This window comes from Hesperophylax consimilis, chromosome 2 (assembly GCF_061612785.1).
Source record: "Hesperophylax consimilis isolate HC1 chromosome 2, BYU_Hcon_1.0, whole genome shotgun sequence".
Classification (NCBI taxonomy): domain Eukaryota; kingdom Metazoa; phylum Arthropoda; class Insecta; order Trichoptera; family Limnephilidae; genus Hesperophylax; species Hesperophylax consimilis.
In genome coordinates this window covers 20737430-20753020 of record NC_142837.1, presented here as the reverse complement: position 1 = coordinate 20753020, position 15591 = coordinate 20737430, and the positions used below count along the sequence as shown (strand labels likewise).

Genomic DNA, 15591 nt, shown 5'->3' with positions numbered 1-15591 from the left:
ATGTGCAGTAAAATCATGTATGACGAAATGTGCGTATGCTGTGTCTATTCTACAGGTATTTTATAAGAGCCTGTTAAAAGAAGCTAGCAGCATTGATCCCCGGTGCACCGTGCACGTGCGTGATACTCGAGCGGAACACAGGTTCACAGTAAAGTTGATGTTATCTATGTATGAACGGGTCGTTTCTCCGACTCGTTTTACCGTAAGTCGGCTCGCATGTGGAACGAGCTATCAGCATCTGTTTTTCCTCGTCCATATAATTCGCGCCTCTTTAAGACCAGCATTAATAAATTCATTCCAACAGCCCCTACCTTAACCCGCCTCATAACGCTGCCCAACCGGTTGGCGACATAGTTTCTATGTATTTAACGTGTAAAGACAGGGGCGCTCTAGTGAGAGGTGTCACATAAAAAAATCATACCGCCGAATTTGAATATGGAGACTTACAAAAACTTCCGTCTGGAGCCAGTGAGACTATGGCATCCTCAAAGGTGACCTCAAAGGAGATGACGAGGAGGAAGGTGGGAGAGTACCTGGCTATTCAGATATAACCAAACACTAATTGTAAAATAGTGCAAATTAATTTTAATAAAATTTATTTGAACTCGCGACCTTCGGATTGCTAGTCGAGAGCCACCTCAAGTAGTTTGATATGTTTGGTGACTTAGCAGGAGTGCCCGGGTTTATGGGGTGAGGTTTGTTCGGTTCTTGGCGGCGGATGCGCTTGCCTACCAAATGCGTGGTGGGCCGGATCGATTAATCCTCTTTCAACGCATCGCCTTGCAACGCAGTAGGAGAGTTGGAATCTTATGTTTATCACTCGAACACACTGACCCCCAGAATACTACCCACCCATCCATACCTATTTCCTTCCCAGAACTCACTGACCTTCCTTTCTTTCAAAATACCCCCAACACAGCATTCACAAAGATGACATAGGCCTTGAGGGTTACGATTTTCCTTAGGGCCTCCTGTGTGGAGACGATGTAAAAAAATACAAAAAATAAACAACTGTCTCGCTAAATCGTTGGCGGTGACTAATGGTAGGTGTATTGGTTATCTAATAAATGGCTCCCGGGGCGGCGGTACACATAATTGTATTAATTGTACGACATACTGATGTACAGATATTATGGCTCCTGTTGATTGACGAACATATACTAAAACATCGTTGGTTGGAATCGGTGCTTGAAATGACTTTAGCCATGTTTAGTAAAAAACAAATTGGAATAAATTTTTCAGCAATTTCAATTTAAAATTTGAAAAATTTAATTCTCACCAATCTAATCACCGCAATTTTAATAGGCACATATTATGGATATTACGCTTTGTTTCAACTTAATCATTACAAGAAACTTACGTCGGGAGAGATGGTAAAAGATACATTAAAATAAAATTTTATTCAATCAATGTTCAAAATTTCTCTTATAAAATGACTTAGACAAATCTCACCCCATGAACCCGGGCACCCCTGCTAAGTCACGAAACGTAGTAAATGATGCATTAAAGTTACATTTTTGTTTAATCAAGTTCAAAAGATTTTTTAAGCATGGATTTGACGTTTTTGAAAGTTCCATTTCAATATAAATACGCGTGAGGCAGTCTATCCTCTTTAAGTACAGAGTCATTTTCATAGAATATGGATGTTCTAACGGAATCTAAAAACTACCACAACGCGCGCGAAATTGGCGGTTACAAGTTACAACACATGCAAGCGGTCAAGTTTGTCTGAAATATATAGATCAACAAAATTAATCGTGTAAAATGTATATGTGACTGAAAAATGGGTGTGGCTTACAGCAAAATCTCGATGACACAAGTTGATCTGTAGGGATTTACATATGTATGCCAGCTTGGGTAATGGATCAACATATCCGGAGTGGATCAACAAATGCAAACGGATCAACATATACCTGGCGTACCGTCGCGCGAGATCAACATAGTACGAGAGGGGATAAATATATATATATATATATATATATGCATGCATACACACATATAGTAAACACATGCATACATAGATACATACACATTCATCAATGATTATGTTTGGTTTGGTGTTATAATGTTTTGTATAAAATGGATATCTTGTTTTTTGATCCAGGCTGTGATCAGTTTTTTGTGAATGTTTGTGTATGTATTTCCCATTAGTAGTAGTTTCAGAGTGGTGGGCATACAATTAAAAAGTTTTGTAGCGTAATACTGGAAGTGTCTTTGTCCGTGTGTGGTGTATGTTATCGGTATGTTCAGGGTATTGTTTGTTGTCGACCTTGTTTTTATTGTTGTTTGAGGTGGCATTGGAATGTGTAGTTTCTGTTGGAGGAAATTTAGTAGTGCAGATTTGGCATAAAGTTGTCTTATTGACATGACGTCTAATGTTTTGAAAATTTCGCTTGAATTTGTGTAGAATGGTACTTGTAAGATGATTTTAATTATTGCCTTTTGAATTTTTTGTATTGGGTCGATTGCAGTGTTTGTAGCGCTTCCCCAAGCCAGTATGCCATATGTAACAATCGATTGACAGAGTGCGAAATATATAGATCTAAGTATTGAATGTGGGAAAATGTTTTTGATTGACTTTATTAGGTGCATGACTCTTTTTAGTTTATTAGTAATGAAAGTTATGTGGTCAGTCCAGCGTAAGTGTGAATCAATAATGACCCCTAGGTATTTTGTTTGGTTTACCCTTTCTATACGCTTGCACTGGCAATTGGGTGAAGTTTGTTCACAGTCATGTAGAAACAGGTCTATGTTAGGTGGAGGTTGACCTCTTTGTGTAATACTATGTGTGATTTTTTTTGTTTTTATTGTATTAACGGTAAGAGTATTCAAGTTTAGCCATTTTTTGACAACTGATAGACTTTTTTCGGCAATTATAAATACATCTTTCCATGTGGCTGCTTGACAGAGAAGTACTGTGTCGTCAGCGAAGGTCACGATTTTACCTTCAATTTCTATGTCACATAGTTCGTTTATGTAGATGAGGAACAATAAAGGGCCGAGTACACTCCCTTGTGGGACTCGTCTTGTGGATGACTTGTCTTGCTGTCAATTTTTACTTGTTGCGTTCTGTCAGACATGAAGCTTTTAATTAGATCGAATTCTATTCCATTAATGCCCATGTTTTTTAGCTTTTTGAATAGTTTTTCGTGTGAAATTGTGTCGAAAGCTTTACAAAGATCTAAGTAAATAGATACAACTTTTTTCTTTGTGTCTAGATTTTTTGTAATGAAGTCCGTTACAGTAGCTATTGCATGTTCTGTGCTCATGTTTTTCCTGAAACCATGTTGGTTGATCGAGAGTATGTGATTTGATTCTAGATAGTGTTGAAGCTGTATTTTAATAGTTTTTTCAAGAATTTTCGAAATGGTATTTAGTAGCGTTATGGGTCAATTGTTGTTTACATTATTTTTTGGTCCTGATTTGTAAATTGGAATAATAAGACCTTTTTTTAGTAAGCTAGGGAAGATTCCTTCTTTTAGACTAAGATTAATTAGGTATGTGAGTGGTTTTAGTAGTTGTTGACTTAGTGTTATGATAGTTTTAGAGTCAACACCATCATATAAACAACCACAATATAAAATCAAACCCAACATAGATTTAAATTAGAATAAACATTATAACAAAGCTTAGACGAAGCCATAAAATACTATAAGCAAGATTCTTTATTGTTTTACTATGTAATCGCTATCAACCGAGTTTCAACACTTCTTTTCTCGAACAGATAATTGACCAACATGGAACAGTCAGAAATTTGCCAAATTATTTTCAGGTGGTGTTAATTGCTTATATGGATGTGCTATCAACATAAAATATGGAGGTTAACGTATATTACTAAATAATAATAAAATAAAACACTCGCATTAGGCACAAAATTCCACTAACTTATCCAATATGGCCACAGGTTAATAGGTAGGTTCATAGGCTCCAGTGCCGAATAGTTAACTCTGATTTGTTTAAAATAGTTCTCTCCTGGATAAGCAATCAAGACGATGGTGAAATATCAGAAAATTAAAATATTATTTTTAAGCTTCATTGCTAAAAATAAATGAATTGTTTAATATTTTTACTAACTAACCAAATCACGGCCTTTTTAGTATGGTGTAGTGATAATTGGATATCATGGCAATCTAATAATGATATGAATGAAGTTATTTGACGAGCAGACCTTTGTATTCAGAATCCCACGGAATTCCGCAAAACCTGCTATAAATTTAAATACTTTATACAACTCCATTATTATGCAGGTGACTGTGATGGCGAGACCATAAACTATCTGTACAATTTTGGTAGGTAGGTACATTAATTTAGCATTGGTAATCAGCGCTTCTATTTGTCCGAAGTGCGAATTTGTGTAATCTGTGCGACCGGCGCGGCGGGGCCACTGCATTATCTCCCTTGTTGTGCAGGACCTATCGAATAATGTGATTATTGTAAAAGGCTTTACATTTTGCCGTTAAAATTTGTGAACTTTATCGATAAATACGCAAATTTATTTGAAAAAATTTATGGCTTAATCCGGCCATAGCGGTAGATGGAATAACTTTTTTTTTTTAAACCGAACGAAGTGCATTGAGTACGAAGAACATTAATTACCTTTTTGTTGAAATAAAGGCAAGTTTTAAATTTACAATATTTAATGGTTAAAACCACATCAAGACTCAGGAAATATATATGCAGTAGTTGGAAGTAGAAAGCATCAAAAGCTACACGAATTTTAAAAAAGGATAATGAAATACCGATTTGTAAGGTGGTAAGTACCTATGGTTCTAATGACCCACAATTATTAATAAGAAAAATGCTCGGATATCTATAGCGCCATATAAACTGGCTTAAAAAATTGAACGTCTTAAAAATCAGGTTCTGCCAGCATATATCGCCTTTTGTGTTGGTTACTGCTTGAATCTTCTATAGACTTTATATAGACTCAAGGATGCTTAATTTTTTTGTGACGACAGTGCTACCTCTGGATTTGCAAATCCGGATTTTTTACTCCTTAAAAATCCGAATTTTATTCGAATTGTGTCTTACATTATTCTTCAGATATTTGGCAAAAAATATAAGTAATATACTATATATTTACGTTCAATTTATTTCAAGTACTTTAGAATGTCAAAACCAGTAGAATTTTCCCGGGCTGGTTTTGCATCTCCACGACTCATTTATATTATTCCGGTATGTTCGTTATTCGCACTGAATATATAATACACACAAGAAGTACATTATATGTAGATTCGAATCGAAACCGATGTTGCTACTGATCTAGTACAATTTTGTTCTAAACCATTTAGCACGCGCTCTGTCTCTCTTACACACTTACACTTGCCTGACATCGTATATCGCCATTCCATTTAAGGAATTAGCATCGCGAATCGCTCAACCAAAACACTGATGAGCTAAAGGATTATTTCTGAAAAGATATTAAGTCACTAAAAAGTTAATTCCTTGCATCTGGCTATAAATTCCAAGGATTATTGTACAATGTTTCTAACGAATCGAGGTTTTCTTTGGTGACCGTAGTGCTAAACTTACAATTTTCTAAAATGTGCCAATAAAAAAACGGTCCAAACGGAAATATTTAGGCAAGTAATATGTAACTCATATCAACTCATCAATAATATCAACTCTTATCAAATGTAAAATAAAAATTTATTAATTAAAAATAAAGGAGAACGATCAAAATTAAAATAATTTTTGATAAGAACACTATACTAATTCGTAAAATTACCAATCAAAATCACAAAAAAAAAAAATTTGGCGGAAACCATTATGTTATATACCTTGAATCGGCATAAATAATAAGATGGTATACATTATACATATCACAAAAATAATACTTGGTGAAACTGTCAGACCGGCAAATGAATAATTCTTGCGGTGTATTTTCTTCGGAGAAGTTCGTTCGTCTATTTGTTTGTTATCTGTCACATGGCGGAAGTGTGAACACGTCACTGAGATAAAGTGACGCCATATTTATCCGAGTTTTGCTGTTGGCGATGATGGCTGGTAATATCACCACCGTATAGGGAAGTTTCTCCGGCTGCTTTTTATCTTGCATCTTCTGTTTTTCGCCGTCTACGTTAGAAGCGGACGAGAAAGTTCACAGTTCCATGTTATTATTTCTACCCCATGGCGGATATTTAACTTGGAGGAAAACAAACGGTAGAATTGATTGCAATTCTCACCACATGACACAGATATATAATATTCATATCATGTAATACACGAGCAGTATTACTGAAGCAAATAGATTAAATTTGAGCTATGTTTGTTGATACTCCGTACAAAAGTGTTTCAGTTCCCGATAAAAAACCTTCGAAGAAAGCATGAATGAAGATTCTTAAAACAGAAGCCCAAAGCAAGGTCATTTGTTTTTAGGTTCGAATACTCGTCTTCGCATATTTTTCACCGTTCGTAATAATTACTCTCATGAAAAGTTTGTAAAAAAGTATAAATATAATGTAAAAGTCGTGTGGCGAACAAAAACATTTCATGTTGTGGAAACAACGTTGCTAGATGCACACCTATTAACTATTCAGTGCTTAAGGAACCTCCCAGAAAACACCAGAACTTCCAAAAGAAAAGAAAACCATCATTCACAAGGCCTTCTTTTCCCCACTCCTGATTTTCTTAATTATAAACAAACACGATCGCTTGATTCTTTCTATCTTGTAGTTATTTACAGTTCATTCAAAAGTACCAATTGTCGGAATGCAACATTTATGTCAATGGTTGTAAAAGTATTTATAAAATATTTTTTGTGATACGCATTGCTTGTTGCGAACAATAAAGTGCGTTGCACAGTTGCATGCACAGTAGATACATGGAGACAATTAATACTGGAGATACTTATTATCATTATGGAATAATACAACAATAATACAAGTCAAATTAATGTTAGGCTCTTCAACCCTGTGCAATTATCTAAACACTATATTGATTATTTGTACGATAGTACGATTTCCAGACAACGGGAATGTTAGCCTAATGACCTCAGTTAATCCCCACTACATAAAAAAGTGGCATGATAAATACCTAAAAATAAGAAAAAGACAGTCAGCTGAACATGACATATAAGGTTCTACTTCATTATAACGTTTTTAAATTATAACGTTTTCTGGACAAATCGGAACGATCTCAAAAATATAAAATAACGTATTCTAGCATTACTCTAAATATTAAATAACCACACGACTATGGCAATTTAAATTGTATGAAGCGTTAACGAGTTTAAAACAAAATATCTGGCAATTTACCCTCCAAACTCTTGCGTGGGACAAGATTTCAAAAACTGACGACTGAACATAAGTTGCGAAACAAAGAGTGTAACATGTGTAGCATATTCTACTATGTTATTTGTTAAATACGCACTTTGTAGGTACGAATACTAATGGCACGTCAATGGGCATTTTGTTACCCATTAAAACGTTTGAGATTGTAACCGATAGCTTTCAATTGAGAAACAAGCAGTGGACTTAAATTGACGGTTGGCGAAGTTGTTTCATCTAAAGACTTTATACATTTGACTTGTAAATGATTAACAAAATCAATTGAAGTACTGGCAAAGATTCGTTTTCCCTGCAATTACATTTTTTTATTATGTTATCGCCTTACTATAGTCTTCCTACGCATGAGCCAGTGAGCTTACGGCACCCCAAATGTTCGGAGAATATTGTAATGCGGAAAAAATGAGTGCAGAAAAAGACAAATGTTGAGAAGTAATAAACCTCCTACAAACTAAAGGTAAACAAGATATGTTTTACAGGGGAACATAAAAAATCCTCGCTTTCCCGCTATTAATAACCTTAAAAATATGATTTTAATCATAAGCACTTCCTAAATCATAATTCCTATATCTTTCTATAATTCTAATCACACTCTTTTCTCACTGAATTTAATATTTGCCATCTAAATTTAATTAAATTAGTTTTTTTTATCAAAATAAATAGTTTCTAATAGTTTTTTTTGCCTCGTGAAAACGGGCCCGATTAGAAATAATTATTGGGGGCATCAACAATAATTAAGACCATGTCACATATATAGAGAAAATCAATAAAATGTAGCAAAAATGTGACAAAATAGTGAATAAACATGAAAAATGCTAAAATATTTGTTCAACTATCTACAGTGATATCACGATCGGGAAAGGATTATAGGCTTTTAAATTAGCTTTCAAAATAATTGTTCAACTATCTACAGTGACATCACGATTGGGAAAGGATTAGAGGTCCTTAAATTAGCTTTCAAAATATTTGTTCAACTATCTACAGTAGCGTCACGATCGGGAAAGGATTAGAGGCTTTTAAATTAGTTTTCAAAGTATTTGTTCAACTATCTACAGTGGTGTCACGATCGGGAAAGGATTAGAGGCTTTTAAATTAGCTTTCAAAATAAATGTATTCGTTTGCATGAGTAACCAAAAATAGAATAACATATTAAATTGGAATTGAGGTTTGTTCTTAATAAATATATTTTAATTATCCTTTTTTAAGTGCGAACGTTTTTAACTGTCCCAGATTATAATTTACCTTCAATCATTCATCTACTTAGTTACTGCGCCCCGCTAAAAACCTTCTTACACAAAGACACTGTCTTCCAAACTAATGATGACACGCTACGTGCTCGTCATCTACATACACTATTGAAGATATAAACCAATAGAAGAATGTTCTGAGCGTTTTTGAATATCCTAAGTAAGCTCAATTTTTTCTCCTCTCTTCATAGGTGAGAAAAACAAAAAAAAAATTTCAGCCACCGAAATGAATTATTTTCATTTTTGGCATCTTCGGAATCTAGGGTCAAAAATTGGCTACATCCGTCGTTTTTAACCGGTATACTTCTAGGGATTATCTATTCGGTGGCATACATCAACATGAGAGTATGTAGGTACCTACCTACTACCTAAATAAGACTTCACCCAAGATTAACATATTTTTCCATCGTTAATTTATTACGGGCAAAATAAAGCCGTCAAAATTGTAGTTCGCTATGAAATTTAAACGATATTTGAGCTTAATGGAAAATTAATTACGGCAACTTTTCTCAAAAGCGATCATTGCTGAACTTCTCATTTTGAGATTACTAACTATGAGTTTCATTTTCGAGAATCGTAGAGGACACCTACTCATTCGCACAAAATTCTGTAAAAAAACTATTTAAAGTTATGATAGATATACTAGTGAGAAATCACAAGGAAATAGAAGACCTCACGAAATAGAATTTGTTAATCTATATGCATTGCTTATAATACTTATTTTCTTGCATATTCACTTATATTATTTTAAATCTTTTTATATATTATTGTAATATAGTCGTAATATTTATTTAAATGTATCACTTCTTAAATAAGTAAATAATAAAGGAATGAAATATTTTAATTTTAAATTATTGTCACCTACCTCCGAACAGGTTACACGTAGTGAGATAGGTTTTATGTGGCATATGCGTAATACTTTAGAAATTTAATTTTAAATTAATTTAATTTAACCTATCTACAAATTAAAAAAAAAAAAAAATTTGAAAATTTAAAAAAAATATATTTCAATAAACGCCGATCAATCGGTACTGAACTGAACTGAACTAATATGACGAACACTATTTTTAAATACTCAGACATTGTTTTTTCCAAGTCTATGAAAAGTGTATCTACATTTTTATCAATACTAAAAGATAGAGTAGGTACACAGGAGTACCAACTGCCCGGACCCAGTGGAGCTATGCAATTTACTTACTAAACGCCCGTAGGGATTTTACAGACATATTACAGTTAAAGTAAAGCAGAAATTTAATACTTAAGTTTAATGTACTTAGGTATTAAATATCATTTGATCATTAGATATAATAAATCAATAAACTACATTTTGCTTGTGATGATTTGAACTTTCGCAAGTTTTCACACCCGGAAAAAAATCCCTACACTGGGAAAAACGAAAATTATTAACACAATAAGAAATACAGAGGAAAACAGAATACCGGCGACACCTAGCGAATATTATTGGACTAACTACAAAAAACTGTAATTAGAAAAGGAGGCGTAATTATGGGAGTGGCGGTCATATTTTAGCGACCAATCGCAGGTTGTTATACCAAACAAAGGAATAATTTATTATCTAAATTGTCTCACGCGTACGATCGGGTCGACGTACGGAGATGTAAACAGATGGATTCTTTGTTCCGAAAAGACATCGAGAACACCCGGTTATGAACTCCAAAAATGAAGTGAAAGGTCCAAAAAGTCAGTTTAGGGAAATAAATGGCAATATCTGATGACAGATAAATAAAAAAAATAAGAAATGAACGGACACCATTGTCAAAATACATAACTTTGACCACTGGAAAGGTCGGAAGAGTGAGGAAACTATATGAATTTGGAACGAAACGAACATTCTGCGAAACCGGGAGACATGAATTGTCTAATGTTGGAAGGGGACCCTGAATTACTACAGAAGACTAGAAAAAGGGAATAAAAGAAAACAATAATTTATGTAGCGTTTGGTCTACCAACCAAAACCGAGGTTATCAATTCCTGAAACATGAACAAAGGGAATAACGAGGAGAAGATATTTTACGTTCATAGTATAGTTTAATATTCTCCATCAGGGAAAGTCTACAGTTTACTATGATCGCTCTTTTCGTGTAGCTGGCCCACTCATTTGGAATAAACTTACCCCAGCCCTTACTAATATACAAAATTTGGCTGAATTTAAACGGGTTTTAAAAACAAAATTATTCGAAAAATCATATTTAATAATATAAAAATCATTTATATTCTAATGAATCTAAGCTTCTTTTCAATATACTATAATAAACCAGGTTTTGAAGTTTCCGGAAATTTTTTGATTTCGGTTTCCTCCTTATTGTACTTTTATGTTTAATATCCACCTATTTTATAATATTTTAATGCTTTTCTGTTTTATATAATATTTTAATTTTAAAGTTCTTATTTTTCGTGCACTGTTATTGTCTTTTATTGTTGTCCTCTACTAAAATAGCACTGTTATTGTTAAATTTTATTCTCTGCTTTTGTATAAACCGTTTATTTCTTTATTTGATATTATGTTATTAATTTTTTTTAAAGGAACACAATAGGAAATTTTATTTTTAAGTTTATTATAGTTAAGCGCACTTGAAGTGAAACAACACAAAACTGCGCTATATAAATACTATATTATTATTATCTATTATTATTAGTAGGTCAACCCATCAAACAACCAATTTCATTACATGTTGAGCTAAATATAACACCGGAGTATATCTTTCCCAAATTTTGGATTCGTCTCATAGACGCGTAATACTGCGAAGTTGTAGAGGGATTTCTATAGTATGGTAGGTAATGTATTGTAACTGTCCTGCCTGGAACATGGAAAGACATTAAATGAAGCAACTTGGGGGTATTCAATAATGAATTAATAATTTTAAACAAACACATTAAATCTGAAATAATTCTTCGTTGAGATAATTTTAATAAATTTAATAAATAAAGAAGGTAAGCGTTATCTAGGCATTCACTAAGAATACATATTCTAAAATTTACATATCTTAAAAATATATTTTGGATTCTTTCAGTGGTGTGTGAATGAAATTCATAATTTGGAGACAAAACTGTGGAATTATTTTCGATATGACTCTTTACTAGTGACATAAACAATGTTTTGATAGTGTAGATATTGTGACAATCATTAGATAATCTTAAAATAGTGCCCAACATTTTAAAGGGTTGGATGGATATGATTTCTATATGATTTATAAAATTCAGTTTCATATCAAACCATATACCCATGTCATTGATTTCCGAAACAGAAACTAACGATATATCACTAAAAAATAAATTTTTCGTTATTCCATAAAACCTCATCATTTGAAATTCGTTTATGTTGAGTTGCAAGTTATTTTTTTTTTTATTTTTTTTTTTTTTTTTTAAAAGAAAGACAAACATTCCCAGGTTACGAATAACCCAAAAATGTTTGAAAATCTCCTACTACCACCACAGAAAGCCGAAAATGTTGCTTGTGTTGTGATGGAGGACTTAGCCAGCCGAGGAATCGAACACGCGACGCTTGGGTGAGACCCAAGCGCTATGCCCACTCAACCACTGACCGGTCATATGGACAGGTTATTTGAAAATATATGGCAATCGTTAACATGTCTTATTGAATTGAATAATTTTAGAACATCTGCAAACACAAGGACATGAACATCATCAAAATTATATAAATCATCATTAAAAAATAACAAAAACAAGATCGGTCCTAAATGTGACCCCTGCGGAACGCCACTCGTAGCATTGAATTTATATGATGTTATGCCATCAATTTTAACAGCCAGTACTCAGTTCATTAAATAACTTTTTAACCATTGATATAGTGATCCATCTATACTGAGTGTATGCAGTTTATAAAGTAATAAGTAGTGATTTATTTTTTATACAACTTTGTCCAACGCCTTACTGAAATAAGTATAAATAGAAAAAAAAGATATTTACTAGACATTGACTCAGATAAATAATTATCCGGCAATAAAACCATGTTGTTTAAGAGCATTCTTTTTTCATTTTTTAGATTTTTATTTTGTGGTGAATTATTTGAATTTAATGAATTAAAACTTAGGACGGGTTGTTTCGGAGAATTTGAACAATTCATCAAATTTCAACGTTAATTTGCGAGTTCTGTGAAAGATATTTTCTAGTTCTGTTATTATTTCAGTTCTGTCAAACAACTAGCCTATAATGATATAAAATCAGAACTTGAATAGGACTTTCACAGAACTCGCAAATTAACGTTGAAATTTAATGAATTGTTCAAATTCTCCGAAACAACTGGTCCTTAATGTTCTTTATACAAATAGAACGGCGTCATTGCGCCTCACAATTTTCACCTCATATGGGTGTTTGAAATGTTACCTGGCTATTATAGACTTAGAGGCCTTGCATTTTTCTTGGTAGGGAAAAATTTGTTACCTAAAAACCCTACTAAAATTGCATGTTTTGGAGCATCATATTCTTCAGCTTCAGCATCACCAGCATTATCCGATGTCTTGTATGAGTTTATTTTTGTCTGAGTGATTTTTAATAACGTTCAGTCAGTCCCAACTTTCAATGAGTGTATATTCATTGAAAGTTGGTATTTGCTCTCGGTCGTGTAGTACCTTCAAGTTTGTTCCGAGTCTCGTGTTGTATGCAATATTAATGTAGAGATTTTGAAGCGTCCGTAGTTTCATGTGGCCCGTTTGTAAGATAATGCTCCATACGGGAATCGCATAAAAGAATGCCGGACGAATAATTGAGTAGTAGATAAGATAGTAGTAGGAGTTTGGTTTTGGGAAGTAGCGGGCTTTGTCTGTTAAAAATCGGCTTCTTCGCGCCTATCGCCCGTCGTGTGCGCGCGTGCGTCTTTGCAAGGTGAGATTTCCAGTTGAGGCTCGAATCCATGGTAAAGCCTAGATATGTAACTTCATCTTTCCATTTGATTACGTGTCCATCCATTTCGATGTTGAAGTCAGATGTTTTCTGCCGTTTCCTCGTGTACATGATGGTTTCGGTTTTCGCATCATTTACCTTCAGGCGCCATTTTATGTTGTACTCTACGAGCGAGTCAAGCGCCCCTGTAGGTATAAAGCGGCCATGCTTACGTTGAGCGAGGAAATTTCGAGTTTGACGAAATCTGCATAAATAGACAGGTTGCATCTCTCGCCTCAGGGGATGTCAATATGAACAGGATAAAGAGGAAGGGTCCCAGCAGAGTTCCTTGTGGCGCGCCTTTTGAAATCTCACGCCTTTATGATAGCACGTTCCTGATGAAAACTCTGAAGGATCTATAATTTAGGTATTTTTTACAAGCCTCGTTATGGATATTGGCGTGTTGGTGCAATATAATTTGTGCATGAGCCCGTTAATCCAAACGGTGTCGAATGCTTTCTCTAGATCTAGGAGCGCAGCGGCGGTGAAGCGGTATTCGCTTAACATTCTTGAGATGAATTTCGCCACTCTAGTGAGTTGGTGAGTTCTGGAGTGCCTCATTCTGAAGCCGAACTGCTCGTCTGGGAAGTCTTGCTATCGTCGTGGTGTGCAACAAGCCTGTTGAGTATAATCTTTTTAAATACCTCGCTCAGCGTAGATAGTAGACTGATCGGTCGGTAGTTCGTTGGCTAGGTTCTGTCTTTGTTCGCCTCTGCAAAGGGCAGAACGGTCGCCGATTTCCAGATGTGGGGGAAGTGCTCGGTTATGAGACAGTCATTGAACAGTTTTGTAAAGTAAATGATGGCTTTTTGAGGAAGATTTTTGAGTAAAATGTTGTGTGTTTTATCGCTCCCGGCGTTTTATTCGTTTTCAATCACTTGATTGTGACTGCAATCTCGCTTGGCGTAGCAAAGTGAATGTCGACAGCGTTTGTCTGCTCTGATTCGCTCAGATCTCGTAGAGATTCAGCTACGATTTGGTCCGTAATGCCGAGTAGACTCTCTCGAATCCGTCGGCAGTGCCGTTCCTGAGCCTTTAATTTCACTATAGGAAGAATCGTGTGGTCTTTGTGTCTCAGCGCGTTTGCCATTTTCCATAAGGAATCGTCCTTTGGCGTGAGCGAAGCGACTTTTTTATTTCAAAGTTCGCGCTTGAGATTTTCAATTTCGTTCATGATTTCCCACTGCAGGCAGTTGAAGGCTGTCTTGAAATATCCGTCACGCGGTGGTACATACGTCACAGGCAATTTTTGTCCATTATGCGCGATAAAACATACTTAGAAAGCTTGATTGTGTATGAGTGTACTTCTTTGAGAGGTATGTGTGTGTCTTGAGATAATTTCTCGTAGCGAGCGCTGAGTTCCCGAAGTGAGATGTATTCGTTCGTTGACTTCTTTTTTGAATCCTTCCCAGTCAGCATTCTTATAAATGCGCTGTTTTCTGGGGCTCTTTGAATTCGAGCCTCCTATAGTGAAGCTCACAGGCAGGTGGTCCGGTAACAGCTTTTCGAGCGTGCGTAGTGATGAAATTGTCTTGAAATTTTTCTTGAGTACGATTTCCAATATAGTCGGGTATTTTGCGTGATACGAGTGAGACATCGGTCTGTCGGGCACCATTATCGAATAGGTTTTTGTCTGCATATGTGTAAAGAACGTATTTCCGTTTGCATTACTTCTGTAGTTAATCCAATAGTTATGTTTGGCGTTTAAATCGCCTCCAATTACAACAATTGGTCCTAGATTGAGCAATTTATTTAAATCTTCTCTCACTTGATTTAAATAATTATTGCAGAAGACGGCGACGATGGTAAGCGCTCTACACTTTGTGGTGACTTCAATAATCGTGACTTTAATGTGCTTCAAATTTGGAGTGGGGATTCTTGTGAATTTGATAGATTGATGAACGAATATAGCAGTTCCACCGCCTTTTCCATCTTGACGGGTCACTTTTGGATTGAGGTGACGTGTGTTACCCGCTAAGAGCAGCCTCGGAAGTTGGCCGGATGTGGGCCTTCGCAGTTGCAGCATGCGGTGGGCTCATCTATCGTCATTTTCGGGCATTCTGCCGAAGCATGTTCCGACAAGCACCTTGCCGTGTGCGAGCAATTCCAGCACCCGTTCTCAAAGTCCTGGCACCGGC

General features: G+C 35.1%; 1 protein-coding gene across 1 annotated transcript in view; it reads right to left on the bottom strand.

The window, feature by feature from the left end:
• Positions 1-15591, bottom strand: part of LOC149425787 (lachesin-like) — a 1060028-nt gene that overhangs the window by 738694 nt on the left and 305743 nt on the right. The gene's annotated exons all lie outside the window — the stretch shown is intronic.